Genomic DNA, 15,505 nt, shown 5'->3' with positions numbered 1-15,505 from the left:
CCTTATTACCTGGGATGCTGCCTTACTCACTTAGGTTCTCTTTCAATTAGTTCTCCCTAAGCGACTGACTCATGAGTACTTCTCTAAATTGAAATTTTTCTTTTAGAGTACTCTTCACCGGGCCTCTAGCCCTTTCTTTATCTGTAAAAACCCAAACCCGAGTATCTGTGCTTTATGAAACGACTGAGGAAAGATTCAATATTAGCTTGAAGTAAAACGTACTTGTCTTACGTTACTGACTCACGCAGGGGAAGCAAAGTTAAATATGCTCAGAACCCTTCATAATTGGTCCTTACTTGATCTTTTTAAGGTGAAGCTTTATAGGCTGGTTTACCTAACTTTTGGAAGGTGTTGGTAGTTGAAGAACTTATGTCTTGGATTTCAGAATCCCTACATCTTTTTAAGAGGATTGTTCCGCTCTTGGGTATTTGTGTTTATTTTTAAAACCCTTTCCAGGGCAAATTTAGGCTTAGAAGAAAAGAGCATGCAATCAAGTAGTGTTGCACCTGTTCTTCAGACTGGTATATATTTAGAATGTAAGCAGTAGTGTTCCCTGATATATTATGTCATATATGCCTACAGTGAGTAGTTAGTAAAATACAGTGTTGCAAGAAGGATGATTGGATTAATTTAGAAAGGGTGTCTTCGAACAAATATATATACTTTAGTTTAATTTTGAATTAGTAAACTTTTATTTGATTCTGTAAAGTTGGTGAAGCTAAGCGTTTAAAAAAAGTAAGGATATTTAAAAATCTTGACACTTTATCAAGTCTTTTAAAAATTAATTATAAATTAACACCTGTTAGTCAATTCAATGTTTTAGAATTGTGCTTTGACATACTATTGGACTTTTATTTATTTATTTATTTAACTTAAAAAAAAAAAAAAACAAACAAACCCAAAACCCAACTTATTTATTTGAGGGAGAGTGAGGGAGAAAGAGAGCATAAGCAGGGCAGAGGGAGAGGGAGAAGCAGACGTCCCATTGAGCAAGGAGCCGGGTGTGAGACTTGATCCCACAACTCTGGGATCATGACCCGAGCCAAAGGCAGACGGTCAACTGCCTGAGCCACACAGATGCCTCACTATTGAACTTCAAAAAATGTAACTTTCAAAAAGCTTGTATTCCACTTTTCTATTGTTTCTTTTAACTTGTGCATAGTCTGGTTTAAAATATGTGGGATTTATAGAGTTCTCTTGATAAATCCTTTTTATTACACTGTGTTGCAAACTTAATATTCTGTGTGAAGATAGTAAGACAGTTATTTTTTAAAAATTGCATTTACAAATGTACTGAGTCTTGGACTCACTAAATAATACCTCACCAGTCCTTGGGTATAGTGTCTAGGACCTTTGCACTGTTGTATGAAAGGTTGGATTTTATTTTTTTCCTACCGTAGAGGATGAGACGCTTATTTTGCTCTGTAAGCACCTGAAAGCTTGGTTTTAACACTTTGTAGGTTAACAATGCGTTAGTCATTTATAAGCTTCACTAAGTGTCTGAGAAAATGTCTTACTTCTGTCTAAATTAAAATCTATACATTAATGAGGTCTATATGACTGCCTTAGCCCCTTCTTTCCCTTTTAGTTTTCCTCTCTGCCAGTAACAGTGAAATATTTTAAGGACTATTCCTTTTCTTGTTTGTTGCTGTTAATCTGCTGTTGGCATATTAGTTCTGATAAAGCCTTCTGAGCTTTTTTTCTTTCTTTCTTTATTTATTTATTTTTAAAGATTTTATTTATTTGTCAGAGAGAGAGAGAGAGCGAGCACAGGCAGACAGAGCGGCAGGCAGAGGCAGAGGGAGAAGCAGGCTCCCCACAGAACAAGGAGCCCGATGTGGGACTCCATCCCAGGACTCTGGGATCATGACCCGAGCCGAAGGCAGCGGCTTAACCAACTGAGCCACCCAGGCGTCCCTTCTTTGTTTATTTTTAACAAGTGTTTCTAGATTCTTACTTTTTGTGAGGGATTTTTATTATTTCACGCTGATTTTTTGAAGTGGAATGTTCATGATTCTGTATGTTTTCTACATATTTCTCTAAAATGTTTTATTAGGTTACTTAGTTAATAGGGTTTCAGGTTTTTTTCTGGAATATTGAATTTGCTTTAGTTACCTTCAGTCTTAAATAAGATTGCTTGTAAGATGCACCTTTAAAAATCATGTGTCAAAGGGTGCATGGCTGGCTCAGTTGGTAAAGCTTGCAGCTCTTGATCTCCAGGTTGTAAGTTCCAGCCCCATATTGGGGGTAGAGATTACTTAAAACAATAGCATTTTAAGGAAAATATATTGGTCAAATAAAAAATGGATTAGGGTTTAGTGTTAGTGGATTTTAACTGTAAACTTAAACTTATTTTTAAGAATGATAACAAATAAGAGAGCTTAAATATTGTATACAGCCTTGGCTCGCTGTTGATGTGTAGATGAACAGTGACTCAAAAATATTCAATATTAGAATTATTCAATAATGAATATGAAGGGGTTAGGATATACCCAATTTTGATGTAAAATTTCAATATGGAATCCAACTTTCCCTGACTTTGGAAAGGATTTTGTTTAAAAAAAATTTTTTTTTTTAATAGGCTTCACACCCAACTTGGGGCTGGAACTCATGACCCTGAGATCAGGAGTTCCATGTTCCACCAACTAAGCCACGCAGGTGCCCCTGGAAAGGATTTTATTTTATTTATTTTTAAAAAGATTGTATTTATTTATTTGACACAGAGATCACAAGTAGGCAGAGAGGCAAACAGACCGAGCGGGGAAGCAGGCACGCTGCTAAGCAGAGAGCCCAGTGCCCGGCTCCATCTCAGGACCCTGAGATGGTGACCTGAGCCGAAGGCAGAGGCTTAACCCACTGAGCCACCCAGGCGCCTCTGGAAAGGATTTTATTTAATTAAATTAATTAATTAATTAATTTATTTTTAGGATTTCATTTATTTGACAGAGATCACAAGTAAGCAGAGAGGCAGGCAGAGAGGGAGGGGGAATGCAGGCTCCCGGTTGAGCAGAGAGCCGGATGCGTGGCTCGATCCCAGGACCCTGAGATCATGACCTGAGCTGAAGGCAGTGGCTTAACCCACTGAGCCACCCAGGTGCCCCTGGAAAGGATTTTAAATTGGAATTTTGCAGTATGGTTCTGTTCTCTGTAAAAGGAATTTTGATTAACGGTCTGTCTTACAAACTTGGAATTAAACCAGAGTATCATGTCTTAATGCTCTTTTATCTTCATGACGTTAACTTACCTGGGGCTCAGATAAAGCTTTAGCAGTAAGACTATAAATGAAAATTCCTAAATGAAAATGTGAGCTAGAATCACTTGTTGTTGTTATTGTTTTTTAGGATTTTATTTATTCACTTGACAGAGAGAGACACAACCAGAGAGGCAACACAAGCAGGAGAAGTGGGAAAGGGAGAAACTGAGCAGAGAGCTCAATGAGGGGTTCGATCCTAGGACCGTGGGATCATGACCTGAGCCTAAAGCAAACGCTTAATGACTGAGCCACTCAGCTGCCCTCAGAATCACTTGTAAAACTTGTAAAAATATGCAGGCCTCTACCTCATCCTCCAGAGCTTTGGATTAATTTGGTTTAGGACTTAGAAAAAAATGGACTGTTTATGGGTTTTTGGCAGTTCACGTTATATAAAAATTATAACTGCCGTTTAAAAAGCACTACAACCTTATGAGGTAGGTATTTCTATTTTGCAGATGAGGAGATAAACTTAGGTGAAATAACTGCCGGTGTCACTCACCTATGAAGTGTTACAGTTGAGATTTGAACCCCAGTTTGTCTGAATCCAAAGTTTGTGGTCTTATTACCGTTCTTGTAACCATTGTATTATATTGTTGTCTTACCATTTTTTATAGAAATGGAATCCGACTTACAGTTCTTCGTCTGCCATTATGTGGCTCACTAGTATGTTTCAAAAATGTCCTTATATTTTTCTTTGTAGTGGTATGCACTTAGGATATACACAAAATTCTTGCTTGTCAACTATAAAAATATGACATAGATATTACATAGAATATGTAGTATAGGAGTTTGTATTCTAAAACTATTAATTGAACAAATGTAAATTTTTTTTTTTTTTTTTAAGATTTTTATTTATTTATTTATTTATTTATTTGACAGAGAGATCACAAGTAGGCAGAGAGCAAGGGGAAGCAGGCTCCCTGCTAAGCAGAGAACTCCATGCCGGGCTCAGGACCCTGAGATCATGACCTGAGCGGAAGGCAGAGGCTTCACCCACTGAGCCACCCAGGCGTCCCAACAAATGTAAAAATTTTAACTAGTGTTTGTGTTTGCACACACTGGCATACTGATTTGTTGTATCTTGACAGATGTTGCCACCTAAAGACCTTAATAGATAATTTGTTTAAGCATAACTTGATTTCTTCATTTTTTTTAAAAGATTTTATTTTTTTATTTGACAGACAGAAATTACAAGTAGAGAGAGAGAGAAGGGGAAGCAAGCTCCCTACTGAGCAGAGCACGGTGTGGGGCTCGATCCCAGAATCCTGGGATCCTGACCCGGGCCGAAGGCAGAGGCTTTAACCCACTGAACCACCCAGGTGCCCCTGATTTCTTCATTTTTAAAAGAGAAAAACTGACAGCTTATTCTGCACTATTACAACATTTTTATGAATCTACTATGAAAATACAAAAAGAAGAACAGTATGGTAATTTTTTGTAAAGGTACTCCCTTTATTCTGACAGTTTTTGCCTTCATAAATTTTGCTGTTATGCACTTCCCTATTTCAAATTATAGTTGACAGCAGAGCGGGGAAAACTTTGACAGAATTAAAGAGACTACAACCTTATGTAATTTTATCTATTTCTTTTTGAAGTCCTTGCAAACCAAACGTCTAGGGACTACTAATCTGGAATTCTCTCTTCTTCTTTTTACTCCTTAACCCTGCATGATAGTTTACCTTTTTACCCTACTTTCTCCTTAAACACATTTGAACACCTTGTAGGATTTTGTTGTTTCTGTTGATGGTTGGCCCTCAAATTGCCAGTCCTTTGGCTTTTTTTTTTTTTTTTTTAAGATTTTATTTATTTATTTGAGAGAGAGTGTGTACGAGCAGGGGGAGGGGCAGAGGGAGAAGCAGATTCCCCAATGAGTGGGAGCCTGAGCCATGGGGCTCCCAGGACCCCGGGATCATGACCTGAGCCCAAGGCAGAAGCTTAATTGACTGAGCCACCCAGGTACCCCATCCTGACTTTTTTACGGACGTTTATGCACTTAACCAGTACTTTCTGCTATTAACTATTTTTTCTTCAAAATCCTTTTCTTTGGTTTCCACTGTGTAATCCCCTAGTTTCCCTTGGTCCACTTAACACTTTTCTTCATGTTTCCTCTTCTTTGTTCCCAGTTGCTATTCCCTGGGACTCTTGTTCTTCTAATGTATTAACTGTATGTTTCATTTGAAATCAGATTTTCAGCTACCACTTAGGTCTTTTTTTTTTTTTTTTAATTAAAAAAATTTGAGGGTGTTTGCCTGGGTAGCTCAGTCGTTGAGCATCTGCCTTCAGCTCAGGTGCCCCACATCTGGCTCCCTGCTCAGCGGGAAGCCTACATCTCTCTCTCCCACTCCCCCTGCTTGTGTTCCCTCTCTCACTGTCTCTTCCTCTCTATCAAAAAAGAAAAAAAAATTAGGAGAGAGAGGAGAAGGGCAGAGGGAGAGAGAATCGAAAGCAGGGTCCATGGCCATCTCACAACCTTGAGATGATGACCTGAGCCAACATGGAGAGTCCAGTGCTTAACCAGTGTTTAACCGGCTCAGCCACCCAGGCGCCCCACCACTTAGGTCTTAATACCTAATATTTTTTGGTTACTGCTGTCTAAGTATTCCAGTGCTTCAGTATTAACTCCTTAAATTCTAAAACAACCCAATGAGGTTGGCACAGTTGGTTTATTTTCTTGTTGACTTTTGGGGGGTTTTTTTGGGTGGGCATTAGAATGTTGGGGTCCAGAGATTAAATAATTGGCCCAAGATTGTGCTACTGGCGGGCAGCAGAGCTGGGATTTAAACCTGGACAGGCTGCCTTTATTTTATTTATATATCTATTTATTTATTAAAAGATTTTATTTATTTATTTGTTAGAGAGAGAGAGAGAGAGAGAGAGAGAGCATGAGCACAGGCAGACAGAGTGGCAGGCAGAGGCAGAGGGTGAAGCAGGCTCCCCGCTGAACAAGGAGCCCGATGCGGGACTCGATCCCAGGACGCTGGGATCATGACCTGAGCCGAAGGCAGCCGCCTAACCAACTGAGCCACCCAGGCGTCCCGACAGGCTGCCTTTAGAAGCCATGTACTTACCATTACTAGATTTTGGTTATCAAATGTCTCTAATTTTCTAATTTTCTGTTTAACTTTTTACTTTTAATTTAGTACATTCATTATTCAGTTAATCTCACATGCTTGCTTCTTCCTCCCCCCACAAAATACACTTAACCTACTTATTCTCCTTTTTCCCTGATACTATTAAGGTTTATCACCATCCTTCCCATCATTAGATGCTAGAGATATTAGTGGGTCTTACCCCTATATATTGAGTCTAAGTTTTATCAATTCTAGTGTAATTATTCATTGAATGTATTTGAGTGTTACTTTGTGCTAGGCACTGGTACATAATGATGTATGAAGTAAGGACCTTGCCTTCATGGAGCTTGTAGTCTAAAAGTAATAGAATGTGGTAAATCAGAAATTAGCTAGATAAATGGTGAGAAAATAAATGCTAATAGGAAACCTATGTAGATAACAGATTTTCGGATAAATAGGTAATATTTATTGAGCAATTTCTATATGCCAAGAATTTAAATTCTTACTATGTTTAGCTCATCTAATTCTCATAAAGCCCCTGGAGGTAAGAATACTTTTAGATCTGAAGTATGAATACCTTATCATAGATGTTGCAATTAGAAGATACAGCATTAGCAGAAATTCTAAAGAAGGAAAGAACTTTGTTGGAATGTGTGGACTGGACTACAGTGATTCAAGGGGCTGTCAAATATAGATAACAGCCTCAGTATGCTAAAATATATATACATATTTTTAAAGATTTATTTATTTACTTTGGGAGAGAGAGTCTCAAGCAGACACCGTGCTGAACACAAAGCTTAATGCAGGGCTCAATCCCATGACTTTAGATCATGACCCGAGCTGAAACCAAGAGTTGGACACCCAACTGACATCGCTACTTAGGCGCCCTTAAAATATATTTTAATTCAATGATTAATATTTTGGGATATAGGGGCGCCTGGGTGGCTCAGTGGGTTAAGCTGCTGCCTTCGGCTCAGGTCATGGTCTCAGGGTCCTGGGATCGAGTCCCACATCGGGCTCTCTGCTCAGCAAGAAGCCTGCTTCCCTCTCTCTCTCTCTCTGCCTTCCTCTCCGTCTACTTGTGATCTCTATCTGTCAAATAAATAAATAAAATCTTAAAAAAAAATATATATATATATATATTTTGGGATATAGTCTGAAAGCTGTGAAGACTCTTTTAGTTGAAAAAAAAAATGAGTGAGTAAAAAATTTTGCATCGAATGTCCCTCAAGCCTGGTAACCACTGACCTCAGGAAATCACCCTGATTTAATTTGTGTTTTTCATTTCTTTACAACCGCAGTTTTTTTCATGGTGCTTCTGTCTGAATTCTCTGGAATAATCTAACAGCTTCCATCCATCCATACTGCTGTCTTAACACTTTATTCTCTATATTGTAGATATGATTGTGTTGAGTATACCCTTTAATTTTTTATTATGGAGAGTTTTAGATATATACAAAAATACTATGTATCTGTGACCTACAAACTTGTCATTCATCTTAAGGAACTCGTGACTGGTTTTTTTTTTTTTTTTTTATTTTACTTATACTTCTGTCCATTCCTCCCCTATCTGTTCTTTTGAAGCAAATCTCAGTCATGTAATTTTATCCATGAGTATTTCAGTATAGATCTAAAAGATAAGGACTTTAAAGATAACTAAATACCATTATTTGGTTGGAAACCTTCACATCTTTTCCTTGCCCGCCTTTTTAAGAAATGGTCTTTGGGGATACCTGGGTGGCTCAGTAGGTTAAGCGCCTGCCTTCAACTCAGGTCATGATCTCAGGAACCTTGGATCAAGCCCCATGTCAGACTCTGCTTAGTAGGGAATCTGATTCTCCCTCTCATGCAGATTCTCTGCTCAGTGGGGAGTCTGATTCTCCCTCTCACTCTCCCTTTGTGCTTGTTCTCAAATAAATGAGAAAAATCCTTAAAAAAATCAGGTCTTTGGTCCTATAAAGGTTCCCGGGTTCTGCATTTTGCAGAGTCCTTTTCTATAGTTTAATGTATTCTGTTTTGTTTGTTTTTCCTATAACTTGGTTAGTTGGATTCAGGGTCTTGATCAGAATTAGTATATTTTCTTATTGGGTGTGAGGATGAAAAAGGGCAAGACTTTTCACATGTGTTGAGGATTCCCATGAGAAGGCCAGACAGTTGATTTTGCCTTGTGATGTTAGCAAGCTGTTGTTTGCTCAGGCACATTGTTTCATTAGGGCCATCCTTAGTTTTTTTAAAAACTTGTTAAGAAATTGAAAGATAATTCATATAACATAAAATGCACCCTTTATGGAGTGTACATTTTTGTGGGTTTTAGTATATGTTATGTGGTATATACTGTGTTGTGTAGTCATTATCAGGGTCTTATTTCAGAATATTTTCATCACTGCACAAGGAAACCACCTATTAGCAGTCCCAATCTCCCCATCAACCCCCCCCACCCCACCACCACCACCCATTCCTTGACAACCACTACTTTCTGTCTCTATAGGTTTGCCTATTCTGGACATTGCATATAAGTGGAATCATATGATATATATGGCTTTTTGTGACTTTCACTTAAAATAACGTTTTCAAAAGGTTCATGTTTTAACATTTGGCAGAACTTTATTCCTTTGTATGGTTGAGTAATACTTGTTTGTATGGATGTTCCAAATTTTGTCCATCAGTTGGTGGACACTTGGGTGTTTTGTACTTTTTGGCTATTATGAATAATGCTGCTGTTACCATTATGTGAACTTAGGTTTTCTACTCTCTTGGGTATATACCTAGGAGTGGCATTTCTGGGTCATGTTCAACTTTTTGAGGAATTTTATGTTCAACTTTTCCTGGAACTACCAAGCTGTTTTCCAAAGTGACTGCACCATTTTACTTTCCCACCAGCAATGCAGGAGGGTTCCACCCTTACTTTTTTTTTTTTTTTTAAACTTTGAAATGTGTTTTTATTATTAAATTTTTTTTACAAAATGCTTTTTCTTTGAATTTATTTAATTTTCTTCTGATTCCAAATCATGTTTTCTCCCTTTGTCTTCTCTCTCGTTGACTTCTTCTTTTTTTTTTTTTTTTCAAAGATTTTATTTATTTGAGAGAGAGAGAGAGAACGAGATGGGGGAGGGTCAGAGGGAGAAGCAGGGTCCGCTCTGCCAGGAGCTTGATGTGGGTCTCAGTCCTGGGACTCTGGGACTTTGGGAATCTGGGATCATGACCTGAGCTGAAGGTAGACACTTAACTGACTGAGCCACCCAAACACCCCTCTCATTGACTGTTTCTTAGAGCAATTTAGGTTTACAGCAAAATAGAGGAGAAGATACAGGCACTTCCCACATAACCTCTCCTCCACCATCAGTAGCCCCACTAGTTTGGTATATTTGTTATGACTGATGAACCAGCATTGACCCATTATTATCAAAAAGAGCCCATAGTTTACATTAGGGTTCACCCATTGTCTGGTATGTTTTTTTTGTTGTTGTTTTTTAAGATTTTATTTATTTATTTGAGAGAGAGCATGAGCAGTAGGAGGGACAAAGGAAGAAGCAGACTCCCCACTGATCAGGGAGCCCCAGGCTGGTCTTAAACATGAGACTCCAGGGTCACGACCTGAGCGAAAGGCAGATGCTTAACTGACTGCGCTATCCAGTCACCCCTGTTCTTTGGTTTTTGACAAAAGTACAAGGACTTGTATCTACCTTTATAGTATACAGAATAGTTTTACTGCCCTAAAAATGTCCTGTGTTCCACCTTTTTCTTCCTCCCTCTCCCCAAACCCTAGGCATCTAGTGCTCTTTCACTGTCTTCCATAGTTTTGCCTTCTCCAGAATGTCAGATTTCACTCAGCAGTGTTCATTTAAGGTTCCTTCTTAAAAGTCTTTTTTTGTGGCTTGGTCTTTTTAGTGCTGAATAATATTCCATTGTATGTATGTATTACAGTTTATTTTTCTACCTTTTTAAAAATGATTTCATTTTTCAGTAATTTCTCCACCCAGTGTGGGGCTTGAACTTTAAACCCCAAGATCAGGAGTCACATGGTCCACTGACTGAGCCAGCCAGGTGCCCCTGTGTCCACCTATTGAAGGATGTCATTGCTTCCAAGATTTGGCAATTATGAATACACATTCATGTGCAGATTTTTGTGTGGACATAAGTTTTCAAGTATTTAGGTAAATCCTAGAGAGCTTACTTGCTGGATTGTATAATAAGGGTACATTTAGTTTTTTAAAAAACTGTCAGTCTTTCACAGTGCTATACCTTTTCTGCATTCCCACGAGCAATTAATGAGAATTCTTGTTGTGCCACATCCTTGTCAGCATTTGATGCTGTCAGTGTTTTGGGTTTTAGCCATTCTAATAGGTTGTAGTGGTTTCTTGCTTTAATTTGCAAGTCCTTAATGAACATCTTTTTATAGATTTATTTGCCACTGTGTATCTTCTTTGGTGAGGTGTTTGCTCAGATCTTTTTTTGCCTGTTTTTAAATTGTATTCTGTGTTCTCTTCCTCTTGACATTTTCTTTATTTTTGAATGGAATGATATTGGGCCATTGAGTAATTGTTCAGTAAATGGCAGCCACACTATAACTTAGAACACTTACTGTTTACCTTAAAATGTTCTTTAATGGCCTAGTCTGAAGGAATAATTGTGTTTCTGTTTTTTTTTTTAGATTTTATATATTTATTAGAGAGCAGGAGGGAGAGCGAGCATGCACATGAGGGAGCAGGGGATGATGCAGAGGGAGAAACAAACACCCTACTGAGCAGGAGCCCGATGTGGGACCCCAAGACCGTGGCCTTAGCCAAAGGCACACATTTAACCGACTGAGCCAGCCAGGCATTCCCGGGAATGACTAATTGTAATATCACTTTGCCTCTGGCTTTACAGCCACCAAAGGCAATGGTTATTTTTATCTGGTGATACTTGTAAAGTCTCTAATTGTAAGATAGTGAGTCCTATGGTGGCTCCCAGACCTAGTTAATGATCATAATCATCTGGGATGCTTTAAAAATACAGATTCCCATATTCTATCCCTAGTCATTGTGATTACGGAGTATGAGGTGGAATCTTTTGTTTTTAAAATGTATACCTGGTAATTCTGATTATCAACCAGGTTTAGGAACTAGTATGATCAAAGGTTATTAATGATTTGGTATAATCCATTTCTCTAATTGCTTTCCCTTCAAAATCTTCATTCTTTCTATTGCTATTTTATGTATTTATGAATTTATTTATTTTTAACATTTTCTTTATTTATTTGACAGAGAGAGAGAGAGAGCGCCCCTGTGCAAGGATACACAAGCAGGCTTCCCACAGAGCAGGAAGCCCAATTTGGGGTTTGATCCCAGGACCCTGGGATCATGACCTGAGCTGAAGGCAGATGCTTATCTGATGTCAGAGCCACCCAGGCGCCCCTCCTATTGATATTTTAAACTTTAGCAATATGTCACTCTCCAGGACTTGGACTGTGTATAGTTACATTGTTTCACTTTTATTTTTTATTGAATTATTTTCACTTTTCTGCTTTGCAGTACATTGAAGCCATTCCTTAACAGGAATTTACTGATTTTGAATATGCTATGAATTGTTGTTGGATTTGATGGAAACATACTGTGGTGTTTGATTATATAGATGAAAGCTCTACATGTCCATAAAAAAACTATGAATAATAATATCTGCTAACATTTAATCAGTTTTCTGTGTGCTGGGAATCATTCTAACTTTCATACCATGCCATAGGTGTAGTTATTTCCATTTTATAGAGAGGGAAACATGGGCAATAGGTTAAATAATTTGGTCAACAAAAAACAGTAGGTAGTGAAGTCAGGAGCTAAGTTACCTTTGAGCAATGTGTTGTACTGTTTTAAGTTAATACCAGTACCTCATTTTCATTTGGACCACCTGAGTGGTAAGGAATTGTAAACAAATGACTAGTGGATAGGCTTAGTGTGACAAGATATAAAAAATTATAACTGAAGCTGTTATAAATTTGTAGTGAAATTTTGAAATTTTGGATCATCTTCAGATAGACTTTGTAAAAAGTTTTTTAAAATTCCTTTTTTTTTTTTTTTAAGATTTTATTTATTTACTCGACAGCACAAGTAGAGCAGCAGGCAGAGGGAGTGGGGGAAGCAGGCTCTCCACTGAGCAGGGATCCCGATAAGGGTCTCCATCCCAGGACCCTGGGATCATGACCTGAGCTGAAGGCAGACACTTAACTGAGCCACCCAGGTGCCCTGGTTTTTAAAATTCTTACTAAGCAATTTCAGAGGGCCTGGGTGCCTCAGTGGTTGAGTCTGCTTCCTCCTCTCTCTCTGCCTCTCTGCCTACTTGTGACCTCTGTCAAATAAATAAATAAAATCTTTAAAAAAAATTCTTATTAGGTAATTTCAGATTTGTTAAAATAAGTAATGCATGGTTCAGAATTAAGTCTTGTACTTACAAGCCTGTCCACCCTTGATCCCACATTGGTAACCACTTTATTAGTACCATGTGTGGTCTTACTTTTTTATGCAAGTGGATAAAAGCAGATACACACTACCCTGTTTTTTACTTTTTTGTTTAACATTTCTTGGAAATCGTTTTAAACCTTTTAATAGAGAACATTCTCACTTTTTCCTAACAGTTGCATCGTATTCTACCATGTGGACTAGCCATAGTTGATTTAACTACTTTTTTGTTGCTGGATGGTTGTGTTAAATTTTCACATAGCATTTGTAACTATGTTCTTAAATGTGTGAGCAACAAGTGTTGCCTCCTCAAACTTCTATTGTATTGTTTAGAGTTATTAGCACTTGTAAAATTAAAATTTTATTTAATTCTTTATTTCATTGTTAGCTTCTAAATCTGAATTTAAATTAGGGGTCCTGAATATTTTAGCTTTGAAAACTGTTAACCAGGGATTGGTTCATTTAAGGCCTAAGGCTGTTACTGAAATCCTGGAGAATGTAGTAGAAAGGCAAAACAAAGAAGAAGGTATCGGGCACCTGGGTGGCTCAGTGGGTTAAAGCCCTTGCTTTCGGCTTGGGTCATGGTCCTGGGGCTCTGGGATCGAGCCCCACATTGGGCTCTCTGCTTGGTGGCAGCCTGCTTCCTCCGCTCTCTCTCTGCCTGCCTCTCTGCCTACTTGTGATCTCTATCTGTTAAATAAATAAACAAAATATTTAAAAAAAAAAAGAAAAGAAAAGCGTGAAACAGAAAAAATAGGGTATGGTGGATGGAAAGAGGATAGTTCATGATAAACAGTGGGTGAGTGTAATAATCATGATAAACAGTGGGTGAGTGTAATAATGTCCAGCTAACAGTTGTCTAAATAAAATAATTTTAGAGTGGCTTAGACTAACATTTAAAAAGTGGATCAGACTTCCATAAAATTTTATTTAAAAGAGGAGTGGAGGGGGACGCCTGGGTGGCTCAGTGGGTTAAATCCTCTGCCTTGGGCTCGGGTCATGATCTCAGGGTCCTGGAATCAAGGCTCCCATCGGCCTCCCTGCTGAGCAGGGAGCCTACTTCTCTTCCTGCCTCTGCCTGCTTGCGGTCTGTCTGCCAAATAAATAAATAAAATCTTTAAAAGTAAATAAATAAATAAAAGAGGAATGGGGGGGACGCCTGGGTGGCTCAGTTGGTTAAGCAGCTGCCTTCGGCTCAGGTCATGATCCCAGCGTCCTGGGATCGAGTCCCACATCGGGCTCCTTGCTTGGCAGCGAGCCTGCTTCTCCCTCTGCCTCTGCTTGCCACTCTGTCTGCCTGTGCTCACTCTCGCTTCTCTCTCTATGACAAATAAATAAATAAAATCTTTAAAAAAAAAAAAAAAGAGGAATGGGGGTAGGGAATGGAATTCTTAAAAATCGGCACTTATGAGTTTTCATGCTTAACATGTATCACTACACTCAATTCATTTTCTTCCTAAACTTTAATATAATTTGTAATTTTAAACTTAGCTGTTTGCTTGTTTTCCCATTTAAGATTGATTCTAAACTGAGAGGAAGAATCTTTTTATTATTTATTTATTTATTTTCTAAAAAAAACTCTTGTATTTACCCAATGTACAGTGAAGGGCCTGGCATATACTAGGTATTTGCTAAATATTTGTTGAATGAGTAAAGTTGAGTCGCCTGGCTGGCTCAGTTGGTAGAGTATGTGACTCTTGAACTCAGAGGGTCATGAGTTCGAGCCCCACGTTGGTGTAGAGTTTACTAGAAATTTTAAATGAGTGAAGTTGCTTAGGATTCCGTTAAGCTGTTAGATAGGTATGAGAAGCTGAATTGTAATTTTTGTAGTACATAATAGGGAAAAAAGCCCACAAGCTTCCCTGACCCTCTCATTTGATACTGGAATGAACCAAACTTTGTTTTTTTTATTGTAAGGTATTCAAAATTATATTATTTATTTTTAAAGATTCTATTTATTTATTTATTTATTTGAGAGAGGGAGTGCAGGAGAGCACAGGCAGGGGGAGTGGCAGAGGGAGAGGGAGAAGCAGGCTTCCTGCTGAGCAGGGAGCTGGATTTGGGTCTTGAGCCCAGGACCCAGGATCATGACCTGAGCTGAAGGCAGCTGCTTAACCAACTGTGCCACTAATGCACCCCTAGAGTAAATACTTGTTAAAATTGATATTTCTTTTTTTTTTTTAAGGTTTGTTTATTTATTTATTTGAGGAGAGATCACAAGTAGGCAGAGAGGCAGGCAGAGAGAGAGGAGGAAGCAGGCTCCCCCCTGAGCAGAGAGCCCCATGCAGGGCTCGATCCCAGGATCCTGGGATCACGACCTGAGCCGAAGGCAGAGGCTTTAACCCACTGAGCCACCCAGGTGCACCTAAAATTGATATTTCAGAAATGGATTGTTTATGTCTGTATAGTTGTTGAAAAATACTTTATCATAAAACAGCAAGTTGAACTTACTAGTTGGTTTGTTTTTTTTTCCTTAAAGTAAGCTGTATGCCTAATGTGGGTCTTGAAGTTATGAAAACTGACATGCTCTACCAAGATCAAGACTTACATGCTCTACCACTGAGTCAGCCAGTTGCCCCTGAACTTACTAGTATTTTAAATAAATTTACATATTTATCTTTTCTCCATTTCCTTTTTTTACTGATTTCTTTTTTTTCCCTTTTTTTAAAAAGATTTTATTTATTTATTTATTTGTCACAGAGAGTGGGAGCAGCAGGCAGAGGGAGAAGCAGTCTCTCTGCTAAGCAAAG

General features: G+C 38.4%; 1 protein-coding gene across 1 annotated transcript in view; it reads left to right on the top strand.

Annotated features, from left to right (window-relative positions):
• STRN3 (striatin 3) overlaps window positions 1-15,505 on the top strand; it is a 120,405-nt gene that overhangs the window by 1,157 nt on the left and 103,743 nt on the right. The gene's annotated exons all lie outside the window — the stretch shown is intronic.

The sequence above is a fragment of the Lutra lutra genome, chromosome 7 (genome assembly GCF_902655055.1).
Source record: "Lutra lutra chromosome 7, mLutLut1.2, whole genome shotgun sequence".
In the NCBI taxonomy this organism is placed as follows: Eukaryota; Metazoa; Chordata; class Mammalia; order Carnivora; family Mustelidae; genus Lutra; species Lutra lutra.
This window is presented reverse-complemented; position numbering and strand designations above follow the sequence as displayed.